The 14,701-nt window shown below is 53.7% G+C and overlaps 2 long non-coding RNA genes across 2 annotated transcripts in view; both read right to left on the minus strand.

Moving 5' to 3' along the window:
• Nucleotides 1-14,701, minus strand: part of LOC311426422 — a 566,016-nt gene that overhangs the window by 112,444 nt on the left and 438,871 nt on the right. The window lies entirely within an intron of this gene.
• On the minus strand, nucleotides 5,221-8,926 carry LOC311426449. The gene is made up of 3 exons (XR_014686767.1): nucleotides 8,853-8,926; nucleotides 7,276-7,369; nucleotides 5,221-6,117 (listed from the first exon to the last, which is right to left on the minus strand). It is a non-coding gene; the product is annotated as an uncharacterized lncRNA (long non-coding RNA).

Raw genomic sequence — 14,701 nt, forward strand, 5'->3', positions numbered from 1 at the left:
GCAGGTAGACGTGATCCCAGGCTGCAGAAGGGCTGAAGATGGGGTGGGCTGAGACCAGGGAGAAGGAGGATTTCCTCTCCAGCAGCGTGGGGCACAGCATCACCCAACGTGGGTCCCAACACAGCTCCATGCCTGGCTGGAGTTGCATTGTGGAAGATGCTGCAGCAAAGAGGAGCTCCCAGCTTGCACCCAGGGACAAGCTGGTGGCACTTGGTGACTGCGAGGTGGGGGGGCATCGATGCAGCCATCTCCCAGCCCCTCTAGCCTCATGGTGTGACAGGAGGCAGGGAAGTCCCTGGGGGGAGTGGGATTAATTAGCACCACAAATGAGCTCACAGGGATTTTGTAGCTGCAGGAGGCCCCAGTGCTGTGGGCACTGCTGCAGCAGGGAGCCTTGGCACAGTAATTACAGCTGCCCCACATCGGAGCAGGGTGTGTGGGCAGGCGGCAGCTGTGGGTGGTGGCTGCTCTGTGCCAGAGTAGCCATGCAGTAGATGCACAACCCCACGCTCATACCTAGCCAGCCCCTGCCGCACCAGCCCTGTTCATGTGCACGCACACATACATGGGCGTGCAAACCCAAACACCACTGTGTACACTTGCACGCATGCGGCTTCCCGGCCCCCCAACCTGTGGGACCATCTGCGCGCACATGCCCACACGTGGCGCTGGGTGCCCAACACGTGGGCCCCATCAAATGTGCGGGGGTACATGTATATGCCCCCCTGGGAGCCATGCTGCGGGTTTGACACTCATTTTGGCAGTACGCAGGTTTTTTTTTTTGCACTCCGGGTCCCCGCACCCAGCTTGGAGTGGGCTGGCACCTGGCGCAGCTGCCCACGCTTTGCAAAGGTGGGAGCGGGGATGAGCTGGAGGCATGTGTCCAGGCCACCGCAGCAGCATTGCTGCGGCTGTGCCATCGGGAGGGAACTGGGTGTTTCTGCCTCCTTGCAGCATGGCCACCCCCCGCCTGGGTGGCTCAGGAGCCCATTAGCCATGGGTAGGTTCAGCATTTTTCTGGGCAGCATTGCAGCTCTGCCTGTAAGCTGCTGAGGTGGGGGGCACAGCAGGTAGAACCCCCCAACCTCAAGAGCTGCCTTTGCAGGTCTCTGAGTGTCCCCAGATCTTGGCCTGATCCTGGCCTCACCCTGCCCAAGGAAGCAGGGAGGAGAGGCTGCAGAGGGGCTGGGCTCATGGAGAAGAGCCAAAAGAGAGGAGAGCCTCAGCTCACCGTGCACCAGTGTCCTCAGTAGCTGCACTGGTGCTCCTGATCCCCAGCATGGGCTCACAGCATGGCAGTAGACATGGAGAGTCCCAGCCCACCTCCCTGCCTTCAGCCCCTGGTGATAGCCCTCTCCCAAGGCCACCTTGCGTGCCCCTGTCACCAGCTGCTGTGTGGCTCGCATTGAGTCTAGAGGCTGGACCCCTTGCAACCTGCTTTTGCCCCTCTCTGGGGTTTTTGCCCCTCTCCCTCATCCTGGCACAGGCTGTCTGCACATCGAGGGGTTGAACGGCTTTACCCCTATCTCCATCATCCAGCTAGACCCAGGCCCAAAGCTCCCCAGATACCTCAGTGCTGCATTGCTCTCCCCAGAACCCCCCAGGATGTGCCGGGGGAGACATCACCCCCACACGGAGCCTCGCCCCAGCTTGGGGCTCCATGGTCTAGCTGCTGGTCTGGCTGTGAGGCTCTGGGTGTCCCCTCCTCTCCCGGTGCCCTCTGGATGCAGGGGGATTAGAGGCACCCCTGCCCATAGCAGCCCAGCTTCCTGCTGCCCCCACAATGGCTGCATCCTGCCCACCACATCCTGTGTCCCCATGTGTCCCCGAGGGAATCCAGCTCCATTTGCTATTAACAGCTGCCCTTCAAGGTGCCCAGTGGTCTGGGATCCAGTGTCACCATCCTGCTCGCCTTGGCACAAATATGGGGACTATTTTTAGGTCACCCTCATCAACGAGATAAATCTGGGACAGAGCTGGCTGCAAACACTTGGCTTCATCAAGGTCTACCGGGGGCTATCACAGTGGTTGTGGGCATCTTCCCCTCTTCCCTTGCCTTACCCTGGTCATCTACATCCTGCCTCATTCCCCTGGGCTGCACCGCTTCTCCGTGTTCTTCTGATGGGAAATGCTCCTTGCTGCTTCATCCCTGTATCAAAACACAGCTAGGAAGCACTTCATCCTCCTAGAATCAATGACTCATTCTTCCCAGCCCCACAGGGCTCTCTGAGTGGGGAAACTGAGGCACAGTTGTGATGGAGCTGCTGGCCAGCATGAAGGCACCCGTGCCTTGTGCTGGGGGTGCCAGCATCAGCTATATGCAGAGGTAAGGGTGGCAGTGGGTGGGTGACAGCACAGGTGGGTGTGGCACAGTGCATTGTGGGTGTTGTGGTGGCTGGGAGCACAGGAGCTCCAGGGAATGACTGCAGGTGGATGTGTGTTGGGAATTGGCATACAGGACGTGGACATGTGCCCGTGGAACAATTGTTCAATTTGAGCTTGCTTTAAGCAACCAGGGGTAGGCCTCAGAAAATCTCAGGGCCTGCTGTAGCTGAGCAAAACAAGCTGCCAGAGTAACTGTGAGAAGCTCCCATGGCTATGACTCCCACATCGCCCAATTAAGGAACTCAGAAAAATATTGTTACCAGCAGCTGGCCTCAAGGACAAGGTTTACGTGACTGCTAATCACAAGGGGTTCTTTTCTTGCAGGTGGGGTTGTTTTCTTGTAACTGTTTGTCTGAGTGCTTTTGACCAATGATCTTGTGTGAGACACTGTCCGCCCCTGTAAAGTTCACTATAAAAGTTAGGCTATTCGGGCAATAAAATGGAGAAGCATGATCTGACTCAACTGGTGTCTGTCGTGCTTTCGGCCGTGATTTGCAACAAATGGCGCCCGAACAGGCTGAGACCTGACCAGGACCTGAACAGGACATCGCAGCGCAGCGGGAGACCAACGGCGCCGGGAGCCCAGGGAGAGCAGCGGACCGAGACATCGCAGCGGCGCCGGGACATCAGAGCGGCAGTGTCGGCACATCGCATCGGCGCGGGACCGACACATCGGAGCGGCGTCGGGACATCGGAGCGGCGCCGGGAGACCCGAGGCATACGGAGGGACTACCGCCGGACGGAGAGAGACCTGAGAGACGCTGCAGAGCCACGGACGGCTCTGAGAGACACAGAGAGACCTGACAGAAGCCGGAACACCTGAGAGGCATTGAGAAACTCCAAGCACCGACCCGGACAAAGGACTCACGGTGAGACACGGGGAAAAGAAAGCGTGGGGAGCGTGGGAAAAGATCCGCGGGGAAACGCGGGAAAAGGAACCGCGCAGGGACGCGGGAAAAGGAGCCGCGGAAAACGCGGGACATTGAAATAATCGCGGTGCGATGCGGGACATCCGAGATCGAGTTGCTATTGGAGACCAGAGGCGTCAGTGGACAACGGCAGCCGACCCTCACCGTGTGGCGAGTCGGCACAGAGCAGAGGGGCGGACATCAGGACCCTGCAGCCTGTCTGACGGAACCATGGAAGCAGCAGCGGCTGTGCTGCTTCTCTCTGGCATTCTTTTTATAAGAGGTTTATCTTGCAATGCAAAAAAGACTATTAGTCCCCAGATCGGTGTTATAACTATGTTTCTGGATAACATTCCGTGGGGTTGCCACATTCTACGGATTACTAATGACGACTTAGCTCTATTGCGGGGCAGGAGTGCAGAGACACAGATTACACTGCCAAATGATCACCGGCAGGCTCGTTCACAAACAGCTTCTAAGGTTGCAGCTGGCACGGCCTGCAGCCGTATAGCAGACGTTACACTCTCTTTCCTAACTAGTAATCATGTGTCTCATCCATTTGTGGTGAATGGTCAGTGGCAAAAAGAAAAGGGGGAGAGTAAGGGGCGACAAAGACAGAAACGGTACCAGGAGGATGCCACTGACACTAACAGCACGGGTAATAGGAGTAGTATAAGTGACACAGGGGCGGGGCGGCGGCCGGCGCTGCTGCGCTGTGGGGCGCTCTGCCTGCTGCTCGCCCTCGCCGGCCTGTGCACTGCTGCCGACGGTGCTAGAGCAAAATGTGAAGACTGCTCAGATGGCAGTGATGAGAGTGCTTGTGTGAAGAAGACGTGTGCTGAATCTGACTTTGTGTGCAACAGTGGTCAGTGTGTGCCAAACAGATGGCCATGTGATGGGGATCCGGACTGTGAAGATGGGTCTGATGAGAGTGCTGAGCTGTGTCATATGAGAACAGTGTCCTGGAAATGTGATGGTGAAAAAGACTGTGACAGTGGAGAAGATGAAGAGAATTGTGGCAATGTGACTTGTAGTGCAGCAGAGTTCACATGCAGTAGTGGGCAATGTATTTCCAAAAGCTTTGTCTGCAATGGTCAAGGTGACTGCTCCGACCACTTGGATGAATCTTTGGAGCAGTGTGGCCGCCAGCCTGCACCTCTGGTGAAGTGTTCTGTGAGTGAGGTGCAGTGCGGCTCAGGTGAAAAAGACTGTGACAGAGATCCTGATTGCAAGGATGGAAGTGATGAAATTAACTGCCCTTCTCAGACCTGCAGGCCAGACCAGTTCGGATGTGAAGATGGGAACTGTGTCCATGGGAATAGGCAGTGCAGTGGTGTGAGAGACTGTCTGGATAGCACTGATGAAGCAAATTGTAACAATGTTATTCAGTGCTCTGGACCTGGCAAATTCAAGTGCAGAAGTGGAGAATACATAGATATCAATAAAGTGTGTAACCAGCAGAGAGACTGCAAGGACTGGGGTGATGAGCCCCTGAAGGAATGCATCGTAAATGAATGTGACTGTCCAGCTGGGTTTGAGTTTGTAGACAAGAGAAACTGTGGAGATATTGATGAACGCCAAAACCCTGGTATCTGTAGTCAAATCTGTATCAACTTGAAAGGTGGCTGCAAATGTGAATGTAGCTGTGGCTATCAGATGAATCCTGCTACAGGAACCTGGAAAAGGCTATACGGGTATAGAAATACAAATAACACCTGTGATTACAATGACACTGCTAAGCAGGGTTTAGGGGTTTATGGCACGGAGACAAGGGGTAACAACTACAGTGTTTGGAACAATTGTACAGCTTTGGCCTTACCTTCTGATGTTTTTCTGATTTGTGGTGATAGGGCCTGGTGAGGTATCCCTGAAAATGCTATCAGATGTCCATGTTACTTAGATAAACTCATTGTATTTGCTCCTAGCTTGTTACAGTTGCGTGAGATCACCAGACATAAATGGGCATTGCTTGCACCGGATTGCAATGATAATGTTGAATTGTGCGGGGTTGCAGCTAGAGCGGCATTGGCAATTTTAGTGCTTGGAGTGGCATCTGTGGCCGCACGTAACAACTGCTCGGCTGCGGGGATCGGCTGCTGTGTAGACGCCCCTAGGTGCACCCTGAGCGTTTTGTTCGGAGGGGACTCCACTCTCAGCTGCTCACCGCAGGAGCAGACAAAGATCTCCTGTAGCTGCAGACAAACAGTATGTTTTCAGCTGCTGGAGGGATACTAACTGGAGTGTTAATAATTGTATGTGTTATTCTTAAATGTCCAGGTATTTTGTGTTGAAAATATTTGTGTAAGGGTAAGGTTTTAAAACAAAGTGTTGCAAGTCACTTCATGAGGAACACAATGAGAGACAATACTTGTTTGTTTGCTTATCATTCTAAATTATATTCTTGTGGTATGATTGAGGTTGTGATATGATTGAGAGTGAGGTGTGCCAGAGGCCTCTGGGTGTACGATTGTGTTCTGTATGTGTGATTGTACTGTGTACTGTGTGAGAGAGAGCGCATTTTAGCCATAGTACAGGTTATTGTTGCCACAGTGCAGGATCCTGGGATATAACCATAGTGCAGGCTAAAAGCATAGGAAATTGGTGCCGGCAAGAATCATAGGAAAATGGATTTATTACAGCGCTTTTTAGAAAAACGGGGAGTCGATTGTAAGCAACTAGCAGGGCTAGTTGCGATCGGTCGAGCAAAATCAAGTTTCACAAGTACGGAGTCATTGTTTGAAGTAGCCACTTGGAGAAATTTCAGGGAATGTACTGTTTAGGCCTTTTTGATCATAATGAGTCAATTCACAAATTCATTACTTTCCTGAAAGAGCACATGAGAAAGATTCAATATGGTATCAATCCTTTCAATCAATGGTTCACTGATTTGTTTGAAATAATGCATAGATGGTTACTGGGATTAATCAAAGAGGGATTAAGGATTCTGTTCGCTGTGGTGTCAATCATCATTGCATGTAGTATTGTGATAAATGTGGTTAAAGGGTTACTTGCAAAAATGTTAAAAAATGTTATAGAGATTTTGAAGTGGTGCCGGAAACAGGTACCCAGTGGATCATTGCAAAGTGGACTGAAGCAGCTTTAGAATCTGCATACGCCGAAGACGACCATGAAGAGGTTCCTGATAATCATTCTGACAATGACATGGGCTGTGACACCTCAAGGACTATCAAGAACAGCCTTCGATCACCATCAAGTGATTAGGTTTAAGTGTGTTACTATTAAGTTGTGTTACTTACTATTAAACTGTGTTACCATTAAGTGCTTACAGTAATTGTAGTGTTATTAGGGTTAAGTTGTATAGTTGTGTTATGTATTCGACATCTGATGAAAAACCAAGTACTGCTTGTACAAAAAGAAAACGGGGGAATTGTTGGGAATTGGCATACAGGACGTGGACATGTGCCCGTGGAACAATTGTTCAATTTGAGCTTGCTTTAAGCAACCAGGGGTAGGCCTTAGAAAATCTCAGGGCCTGCTGTAGCTGAGCAAAACAAGCTGCCAGAGTAACTGTGAGAAGCTCCCACGGCTATGACTCCCACATCGCCCAATTAAGGAACTCAGAAAAATATTGTTACCAGCAGCTGGCCTCAAGGACAAGGTTTACGTGACTGCTAATCACAAGGGGGTTGTTTTCTTGCAGGTGGGGTTGTTTTCTTGTAACTGTTTGTCTGAGTGCTTTTGACCAATGATCTTGTGTGAGACAGTCCGCCCCTGTAAAGTTCACTATAAAAGTTAGGCTATTCGGGCAATAAAATGGAGAAGCATGATCTGACTCTGCTGGTGTCTGTCGTGCTTTCGGCCGTGATTCGCAACAGATGTGTTATGGCCCGGCTGGGAGCATGGGGCGGGTGTTAAGGCCTGGTGGGGGGAACAGTGGTGGTTGTGGGTGCTGGGGGGCTGTGAGAAACAAAGCTGTGTTTTTGCAATAGAAGGTGTTTTTGCAGTGAAAAATTCCACTAACCTTGCATATTGAAAAGTGATTGTGCAGCATAGCAGTGGGGAGTATGTTAAGCAGATAAGGGGAAGGTCCCACTGTCCCGAAATAAGGAGGATAGCTAAGAAAAACAGGATGAGCAGTATAAAATCAGTAAAAAAAAGAAGGAAAAAGAAAGGAAAAGGAGAAATTAATGGTTGGTCAAATCAAATTGTACATATGGTATAGAAGTGTGTCGAGTAGCTTGTGAACCTGTAGTACTCAGCCAATGAGTTAACAGGGGAGAAATCAGGTGTCAGGTAATAGGGAATATAGGGTTATGATAAACTTTTACTGTGTGCTCCTGCTTGCAGGACGCCCACCACTGCAATAACAAATAAAATAGCTTCACAGAAAGTCCTGTCTGAAGAAAATTATTGAGATTTTTCTCACAGGACTGCTGCAGGGGCTGTGGGTATGGCATGGGTGCAGGCTTTGGGTGGGGGGTGGGATGTTGCAGCAAATCTCTGGGCAAAACAAGGGCCAGTGGGTGCTTGGTACAGCCACAAGCAGGGTCCTTGGTACACCTTGTACCCATCCTCAAGGGGATGCAGCAGGGGTTTATCAGGAGCAGGACACCCCTCCTCCCCCCAGCTCCCGGTTGTTGAGGAAAGATGCACCTGCCCCCCCTACCCCATGCTGGCTCCCTTGGGCCAGGCCAGCTCCTTGCCTTCATAAGGCTCTTTGTGATTTTACCCCCAGCACTGTGCCTGTGAGAGTGCTGGGGCCGCTGCCCTGTGGGGGGGCAGAATTAGGGATGGGGTGTCAATGGGGTGGTGACACCCTGGGGACCCCAGGACCCATGGCAGCTTGGTCTGAAGGGCACCGAGCAGAGCTCCGAGGAGCTAACACAGTTCTGGCACAGCCCTGCCTGCTGCTGCCTGCCAGGGCACCCTGCATCCCACCCCCCCGACTGGGGCAGACAGGGGGGTCCCCAGAGGGTTCCAGAAGAGCTCCCTTGTCCCCTCTCCTTGTTAGATGGCACATGCTGGGACCAGGGTGCTGCTGGGGCTGCTGCTGGGAGGTGACCCTGTTGCAGCAGAACAGAGGGGTTGGTGACATCCAAAGTTGGTGGCACCCTCCCCACACTCTGCAGGGGTGCAGGAGCCTGGTGGAGCAGTCTGGGGGCGGTGGGCAAAGCCCCATCTGTGCTGTGCCCCCCTCCAGGGGACACCCAGCTAGCAGCTGCGCTCCCTGTGGGATCCAGCTGCCCATCCTGCCACACCATGGCTGATTTTATAGGTGTGTCACACGTTTCCATCTCCCAGAGGGGGATGAAAATGCCATGACAGCAGAGTCCCTTCCCCTGCAGCAGACACAGCTCCCGCCTAGCTCCCCACTTTTCCTTCTCGTCTCCCTCCTCAGCACCCACATCAGGACCCTGATGCCTGTGCAGGACCCTCCCACACCATCTGCACCCCTGCTCCCAGGCACCCCATCCCAGGACCGTCAACCTCCCCGGCACCAGGACCCCAGGGTGACCCACCCATGGGTGTTGTGATGCACAGCCAGCCCGCTCCATGCACCAGGTGAAGTGCCAGCGGCAGCAAAAAAAAGCCACTTACCCAGGGTCAGAGTCCTGCTTGGGAGCGGGAGCCCTAGAGAGCTTCCCACATGATGCCAATGGCAGCTGCTCCCAGCCACCACCTCCTCTCCATCCATGGGTGCTCACCACATCCTGCGCCCCATGTGCAAATCCCTGCTGGGGGATACAACAGTGAAGCTGGGATGCAGGGAGCCAGAGCCGCGCGCTCACTGCTGGAGGATGCAGGAGACAGTGAGATGCTGGGAGCGGATGTCTGTGTCTAGCGCGCACACACACTAACGCTCACTCACACACATGGAGGAAGCAGGAAGCTTGTGACTGGGGCTGAGCAGATGCAGCCTGGTTTGCTGTCCCTGTACCAATTGCTGCCTGAGCTGTGTTAAACAGCTCTCTGAGAGATGAAGCATTTTTTTAACTGGGCTGATGTTGGCTGGGAGATACCAATAAAAGCTTTCCCTGCATCTCCTCTGGCTCTGGAGCTGGGGTTGCATGGGTGTGGAGGATCAGAGGGCTCCCCTGCCCGCAGTTGGGGTCTTCCCTGCACCAAGCCCCAGCCACAATCTGCCTGTGGCCACTTTAACCCATTGCCTGCTCCTCACCCTGTGGAGAGGGGATGTGCTGGCTCCCAGCTCCATCCAGCCCCGTGTGCCTGGTGCAATGCAGTGTGAGGGGTTTTGGCTCTCCTGGTCCCCAGGGCTGGGTGGGTGCATGTTCCAGGGCTGCAGCAGGGCTGGGGGCTCATGGAGATTGTGGGGAAGGAGCGAGGACGCTGGGCTGGTAAGGAAGGTGCAGCCCCAAAGCACCACTTCTGAGGGTGGGATATTTGCTCCATGTGCACCCCCCATGGTCACTCAGCCCCCAGTGCCCTCCTGGGACGGGTGCTGCTGCCTGGGGGTCTGCTGTCCTGTTCTAGAGGTGCCCGCTGTACCTGGGGGTGATTTAGAGTGCCAGGGTCTCGGAGTGTCGCATTAAGGGGTGTAGCTGATTAACGGTTATGGGCCCAGTCGGATTCAGGGTACTGAACCAGTCGGACATTCACCAACAACGCGTTAACCGTCTGGGGGTCCGTTCAGACATTCACCAACAACGCATTAACCGTCTGGGGGTCTGGTTGGATTCAGAACACTGAACTATCACAGTCACAAATAACCACCCTTACCCTAGTTGCACTTAATGAGAGCTATAACAATGCAATCAAGTATGGTTTATTACAGCAACAGATAACCAGGTTCTTTGGATTGCCGGTGATAGTGACTGTCTGCAAAAGCAAGCTAGCATGCATGAAATACACAGGTGTTACAGGTGTGCAGCCTAGAAATAAACGCGTTAAAAGGATCAAAGACTCTAGAGAGATTTATAAGCAAGTATTCAGATCTCACCCAAAGGCGTCCCAATGGGGGGGGAAAGAGAGGCTTAGCCTGTCAACTGATCCCAGGAGTCAGGAGGTCCTGAGGATGTTGTATTCCCTTGGGATGGTATCTCCCCTGATGGTGGTATCTTCCCTCACATCCCCTCTCTCTTGGGCCAATTTATATTATTTTCTATCTTTTAGGTGGAGCTTGAGTGACTCTAGTCAAGCATATCTTACTTATGATTGGTGAAAAGTTCTCCCGTCTCCGTTTAAAGTAGTAGGCTCCGAGAAATTCAGAGCGCATGCTCGGTGAGGGGTGGTCGCACCTTGGAGGCGGGTAGCTTTTGGGATGGAGGTGTGTTTTGGTATTATAATGATATTATAATGAGCAAAAAGTACACTAGGGTACAGCATTTGTCAAAACATGACAGGTCCTTGGCTCAGGGTGGCAAAAGTGCAGCTTATCGGTCTCAGTGTGCACAAGAACAATCGAGTCCCCACCTGGTCACAGAGCCTAGCCGTGGTGTCTCCACTCCACTCTATGCTCTGTACTGTTCCTTAGGGCTAGCACACCAAGTTTCCCCAGCACAATAGCATCTAAGGTTGGAAGCCCAGGGAACGCTCAGGTAATGCAGCTATGCCCTACCCTGAAAGCCTCTTCAATGCTGTACATTTTCTTTAAAATGAGAATGTTAGTTTTATTTCCCTAGTTACCTCAGGCAATTACACCACATGGAGCCTTCTGGGGAGCAGCTTCCAGCAGTGCTCTGGGTGTCCCTGCTTGAGCTGGGGGTTGGACCAGCTGACCTCCAGGGGTGTCTTCCCACCTCAACCACTCTGAGTTGGTGAATCTGGAGGGGGGAGGGGCTCTGGAGACCCCCCCCACACACACACTCCTTCCATTCTGGTCCTGTCTGGGCCACCGCCTGGGCTGGGCTGACTTCCAGCAGCCCTGGAGCTGGTGGCCCTGCAGCTCCTCGCCATGCGCCAGCCCTGTGGGAGCTGACAGTGTTCCCACTTCTGCTGCACCAGCTGCAGTTTTCCACAGCGCCTCCATAAAGACCTTTTGCATCCTCCCACACCTGACCAGGAGTGAGCTGAGACAGGCTGCAGCTCGTGGCATCCATGGCAGCACCTGGCTGCTGCACCGGCACCTGAGCTGCATCATGGCTGCCTTCCGCAGCAGCTGCAGATGCATGGAGTCGTGCCCCAGACGGGATTCATCCTGCCTGCTGCTTGTACTGTCAGGTCCTGTTGTGCCTCTCTCCATCAGCTGCAGAGCTTCGTGAAGAGTCCTGTGGTCCTGCCCTGGCCCTGGGTGCCTCCCTTTGATGAATCCCTCCCGAGGATGCTTGCCTTTAGGGTGACCTTGCATTACTTGGTGAGCAGAGTGGAAGGGTGCTGGGATGCACATGGTGTGGAGAGGGACAGATAAAGTGTAGGCAAACCATAAATGGGGCCAGAGGAAAACATCTCTGCAGCCAAGCCCTGGCCCCAGAGGACTGGGGAAAGGGGAGGTAGTGGAAGACTTCTGGGAGGTTGCAAGAGCATTAAGTGCCTCTTCGGGGAGAGCCCTGGATGAGAGCAATGATTGGATCAGGCCCTTGGATGACAGCAATGATTCCCAAAAAAGCAAAGGCGAGGAGGAGCCCTGCTCAAGCTGCCAGCGAGGTCCTACCACCCCCTGCCTCAGTGCCAGCATGGCCTGGTGGATTTGGTCCCTTCTGTAGCACAGACAGATGCCCACTTGCAGCAAGGTTCAGAGCCTGCTTGGGGCACCCAGCAGGCTCCACCGCGTGCGAGGTTCAGGATGTGGGATGAAGGATATGGGATGCAGGATGCAGGATGCTCTTGCATCCCCAGGGTCCCCTGTCCCTCTCTGAAAACCCACAGTGCATCAGAGCAGGTACAATGGCAACAGGCTGGGAAAACTCTTGGCATTGCAGGCAGCATCAGGCTGCTGGGGGAGGGCTGCAGGGGTGGAGGTGAGAGCTGAGCTGCCATGGGAATGTGCATTTTCATCATCTCCCCCCCCTTACCCCTCCCCAAATCTCACATGACACCTGCGTGTAGGTCACTGGCTCCCACAGTGATGCAACACGTGGGCTCACCATCTGCGACTACTTCTGGAGCCCACAGCCTGGGAACGCCACCCTGTGCAGCCGCTGCTCCTCCCAGCACCCGATCCCACAGCCAGCAGCACCCAGCAGGGTCGCAGGGCGAAGGCTTCGCTTGTGGAATAGGGGGAGATGAGCTTTTGGAGGATGAGCCTGCTGCAGAGAAGACATCTGCATGAGCTGGCATTCCTGCCAGTCGGCAGGAGGTGATGGAAAAGGGAACTTGTCAAAATAGTGAGAGATCTTTTTTTCAGGAGATTGCAAGTTTGGCTGATGGAGATAATAGCATTGAGGCGCCACGTGGAGGGTTTGCTTCAGCACTGGTGCAGGAGGTGAGGGTGATGCCAAAATCAGCATGAAATGGGATAAAAAGCAACTGCTGTGCAAGGCTGCAGCACGGAAGGGCAGAGCATCACCCATCACTGCATACAGGCAGAGCAGAAATGAGCTGGGGAGGGAGGCAGAGCATCTGTGCGTGGTGTCTGGCTCCCTCCGTGTGCGTGGGCTCCTCGCAGGGGACGGGGCCCTGGATCCCAGACACAATCGCCCCCGTGGACACAATCCCCTACCACAGAACTGATCCCAGCTTCAGACCTGATCCCATCCTCCACCGGCACCTAGATGTGACATCTCCGGACACCTCCCAAGGCCACCTGCTGATGGCCATCCTTTGTGTCCACTGAGAGCTGTCCATCAGGGCTGCAGCTGTCTGTCCATCACATCCACCTGTCCATCCTCCGCTGACAGCTGTCCATCACACCCCCAACCACCTTGCTCTCTCATCGTGCTGATGGTTGTCTGTCGTGTTCCCACCATGGAGGTGGCCTTGTTGACACCACGAGTCGCACCTGTAGCCATAGGTGCATCTATCTGCTGGTGTTCCCACCAGTTACTGCCCCCTAAGTGTGTGTGGGGCTGCAGAGCTGATACCCCCCCCCCTTCCAAGCTACCATTACAAATTGCTCTGCAGCTTCTGCCCCCAACATTCACCCTGTTGTGGTCCTGGAGATGGGGACAGGGATGGGGACAGCAGGTGCTGACTCTCCCTCTGCCCTTGGTGGCCAGGGAGCCCCAAGCAGAAGCTTCTGGACAGTGCCCAGTAGGGACACGTCACCTCCTTTGTCCCTTGTAAGCAGCCAGGTGGTGATGAACCCGAACTAGGTTAAAAAGCCGTGGATGCTGGCTGCATGCCTCATGGCTATGACTTGATGTTTATTTGCTCTGAGCCACTTTCATTACTGTGATAAAGGGGAAAAGCTGATGGGGACCAGTGCCAGGAGCTGGGGAGGAGGTGCAATGAAAGGACATTGTCTGACGGTGTGGATGGATGCTGAAACGCCCCATGGGGAGCTGTCCACCTCGTCAGTGTTGTGATGATGTTACGTTTATTTCGGTGTGGGGAATCCTTTTTCTTTTTGATGTAAGTGAAGTTTGTGAAGATTGTGATGATTGTAAAGTAAGAGTATATTGTGATTATTCTTAAATATGCTTTTCACAGAGGTGAGGGGTGGAATGTTGTGGGTTTACGTGGCAAGGTTTTGGTAGCAGGGGGCCATAGGGGTGGTTTCTGTGAGAAGGATCTAGAAGCTGCCCCATGTTTGGGAAGGGCCCCACTGCTGACCAGAGCCAAACCAATAAGCGATGTTGTTTTGCGCCTCTGTGAGAGCAGATGTAAGAAAGGGGGGAAAAAACGCTGGGCCACACAGCAGCTGGGAGAGTGAGAGGAGTGAGGAACAGCCTCGCTGGCGCCAAGGTCAGTGAAGTAGGATGGGGAGAGGTGCTCCAGGTGCCGGAGCAGAAGTCCCCTGTGGCCTGTGGTGAGGACCATGGTGAAGCAGGATGTCCCCCTGCAGCCCATGGAGTACCACGGTGGAGCAGGGTTCCATGCTGCAGCCCGTGGAGGAGACCACGGTGGAGCAGGTGGCCCTGCACCGACAGAGGCTGCTGCCTGTGGAAGACCCCAGCCGGAGCAGATTCCTGGCCGGACCTGTAGCCCGTGGAGAGGAGCCCACGCAGGAGCAGGTGCCCTGGCAGGAGCTGCTGCCCGTGGGGGACCCAGGTTGGAGCAGGTTGCTCCTGAGGGACGGACCCTGTTAGAAATGGCTCAGTCTTCAAAATAGGATTAAATAATTTTGTTTCAGTAGTCAGTAAAACAAGGTACAGTCCCTCACATCGGGGGTTCAGAGATTCTTCCCTCCCGTGGCTGCTTGTTGAAACACTTTCTTTTTTATCTTCTGACAAGTTAAGCAATGGTTATGTAATTTGCTTTGCCATATGGCCCTTTAGAGGTTCCTGTAGCAGGATTCATCTGATAGCCACGGCTACATTCACATTTGCAGCCACCTTTCAGGTTGATACAGATTTGACTACAGATACCAGGGTTTTGGCATTCATCAATAT

The sequence above is a fragment of the Aythya ferina genome (assembly GCF_964211825.1).
Source record: "Aythya ferina genome assembly, chromosome: W".
NCBI classification, from domain to species: Eukaryota; Metazoa; Chordata; class Aves; order Anseriformes; family Anatidae; genus Aythya; species Aythya ferina.